General features: G+C 40.7%; 1 long non-coding RNA gene across 1 annotated transcript; it reads right to left on the reverse strand.

Moving 5' to 3' along the window:
• Window positions 1-121: 121 nt before the first annotated feature.
• LOC114571537 (uncharacterized) lies at window positions 122-2,151 on the reverse strand. Its single transcript, XR_003694660.1, has 3 exons — window positions 2,131-2,151; window positions 1,153-1,326; window positions 122-182 (listed from the first exon to the last, which is right to left on the reverse strand). It is a non-coding gene; the product is annotated as an uncharacterized LOC114571537 (long non-coding RNA).
• Between the last annotated feature and the right edge of the window lie 1,116 nt (window positions 2,152-3,267).

The following is a 3,267-nucleotide window of genomic DNA, read 5'->3' on the forward strand; positions in this document are numbered from 1 at the left end:
CCTGCTCCTCTTTCTGGTCTTTGGCTCGCCGGTCGGCCTCCCACAGCTCAGCAAACAGCTGTTCTTCCTGCCGCTGGCGCTGGCGCCTGCTGCTGGCCAATCACCAGCTGAGCTGCTCGCTCAAACACACCTGCTGCTCTCTGCGCTGGCTCTGCACCGCCCTCAGCTCCTCACACTGGTCCCTGGTAATCAGATTACTTTACTACAGGACACATACTGGTACACACTGGTCCCTGGTAATCAGATTACTTTACTACAGGACACATACTGGTACACACTGGTCCCTGGTAATCAGATTACTTTACTACAGGACACATACTGGTACACACTGGTCCCTGGTAATCAGATTACTTTACTACAGGACACATACTGGTACACACTGGTCCCTGGTAATCAGATTACTTTACTACAGGACACATACTGGTACACACTGGTCCCTGGTAATCAGATTACTTTACTACAGGACACATACTGGTACACACTGATCACTGGTGTTAGAGACAGTAATCTGATTACTTTACTGCAGGAAAAGTAGTGATTCCCTCAATGATAATACTCCACTGCTTCCAAAATCTTACTGCAGTAAAAGTATTACGAGTGAAATGTAGTTCAACTTTACTAAACTTAATTCTTGAAATATTTAACATTTTCTCTTAAAATATCTGAATTTTTTTTCTTGAAATATTTCAATTTTTTTGTCATGAAATATTTAAAAACAATCTTGAAATATTAAAAAAAAAGAAATCTTAAAATATTTTTTAAAAATTTCTTTAAATATTTACATTTTTTTCTTTAAATATTACAACTTTTTTTCTTGTCTTTTATTGTGCAGAAAGCTCAGATGGGGTCTTGTGGTCTAGTGTGTGTTTGGGGGTCCTTGACGTGAGAAGGTTTGGGAGTGTCCAGAACTCTGGGAGTGATCAGAGTTAGAGACCTTCACTCAGACTGGGGACAGCTGCTGCTGGACACTCCATTAATGAGAGCAGGCTGGGAGGCTTTTAATGTGAAAGGGAGGAGGAAGTGGACCTGTTTACCTCAACAGCTGATCCATCTTCTCTGAGACCATCTTCTGCCTGTCTGTCTCTCTGTTTACCTGAACAGCTGATCCATCTTCTCTGAGACCATCTTCTGCCTGTCTGTCTCTCTGTTTACCTAAACAGCTGATCCATCTTCTCTGAGACCATCTTCTGCCTGTCTGTCTCTCTCCTCTCTCTCAGAGCTTTGGCTCGTTCTCTCATCTTCGCCTGTCTCTCCACCGGAGTCTCCATCTTCTCCTCCATCTCCTGCAGGAGCTGCTGCTCCTCCTCCTCCAGCAGCACACGCAGCCTGGAGACAGACAGACAGGCAGGGGGGCAGATAGACAAACAGATGGGGGGGCAGGTGAGAGACAGACAGCCAGGTGGAGATCAGATCAAAGTACAAAACAAAGTATTGTCACATAAGTCCAGTACTTAATACCGTAACTGTGTCTGTGTTCAGACCCCGTGGACACATCTGGCCTGATGGAAATCTAGAAGTCTAATTAATATACGAAAGTCAGAAAAATCAAGAAGAACGCTTAGACGATTCTCCAGTGGCAGTATAACTTTATATTCAATTCTAATTCAGCGTAATCTTGGCTGATTTATGAACTATTTTCATATCTGAGCTCGTAATTTTAAAGTTTTTTGCTGTCTAGCACTAATTTATTTTGTGACTGGTGGATGTGTGAAACACAGTTTTGTTTTTAAGTGGAGCATTAAATGACAAATAAGACTACGTTCACACCACAAGTCTTAATGCTTAGTTCAGATTCTTTTCCTCAGATGCGATCATGACCTTTAAAATGTGCCCTATATCAGATTCCAGTGTGAAGCTTCACAGAGACAAAGTTTATTCAAAACTTTCGGAGTTCGAGGACAACTTTTGTTTATCTCTGTCAGCGCCTTTGGTTGGTCCTTCAGGACCACATATGGAAGTGGTCTAAATCTGGGCCAGATTTGAGTGTTCACACTACTTCTGAAAAAGTCTGACCTGATCACTGGACCCCAAAAAAAAAATCTGATTTGGGCCACTTTTGCCTGCAGTTTGAACGTAGCAGAAAGGAATCTTGAATAAGAGATATTTTGATATTTTGTGTCCCAGACCGACCTGTCCCTCCTCTGGTCCACGGGACCTCCTGCTGGGTCAGAGCAGCTCCGACTTGTCTCTGGACGGATCCTTGGAGGAAGCGTCGGTCTGAAGTCTGCAGCCACCAAGTCTTCATGTTGAAGCTCTGCTGGTTCTTGGTGAAGTCCTGGATCTCTTCTCTGGCAGCATCCTGCTTCTGTCTGTCCAGGATCAGATGGTCCACAGGCCTCCTGGACGGAACTTGGCTCTCCTGTTTGGCACACAAATCACACAAAAACACACTTAGTCTTTAGATATTAATCAGCTTATTTGATGGAAAGTTTTTCTCACTTTTTGAGACATTCTTGTCTCTATTTTTTGAAGTTATTTTTGGTTGTTTTCTCACTTTGTTGCTCAGAAGCCAAGATTATAATGATGTTTGTTAAAGCAAAAATACTGATTATAGCCTTTATATAGATTACTGATTCACCATTCATCGTTAAATAGTTAAATAGTGTGCATTCATACTTTTATTTTCTTGTCTGTATACAATGGAGGAAAAGTGTAATACAGGATATTTCCCAGGAGATGTCACCACAGACACACAGTTGATAATATTAATATTATCAGTGGACCATAGACCTATAGTAGTTACCTCCAGTGATAGAATATTAATATTATCAGTGGACCATAGACCTATAGTAGTTACCTCCTCCAGAGATAGAATATTAATATTATCAGTGGACCATAGACCTATAGTAGTTACCTCCTCCAGTGATAGAATATTAATATTATCAGTGGACCATAGACCTATAGTAGTTACCTCCTCCAGTGATAGAATATTAATATTATCAGTGGACCATAGACCTATAGTAGTTACCTCCTCCAGTGATAGAATATTAATATTATCAGTGGACCATAGACCTATAGTAGTTACCTCCTCCAGTGATAGACAGAGACTTCACCAACATGTATTTAACCTTCTGTTGTTTTCTAACTTTCATTATAAGAAATGTTGGTTTCTTTCCGACCAAATTACCCAAAAATAACTGACTGAAGTTGACTAGAAGTATAGATGTAACACAGCCTGTTTTTTAGCCTTAAATTAGTTTTTTGTTTCCATGTTGAATCTACGTGTTCGTTTGATTAATATTTAAAATAAAAAACACATCTCAACGC

This window comes from Perca flavescens, chromosome 16 (genome assembly GCF_004354835.1).
Source record: "Perca flavescens isolate YP-PL-M2 chromosome 16, PFLA_1.0, whole genome shotgun sequence".
NCBI lineage: Eukaryota > Metazoa > Chordata > Actinopteri > Perciformes > Percidae > Perca > Perca flavescens.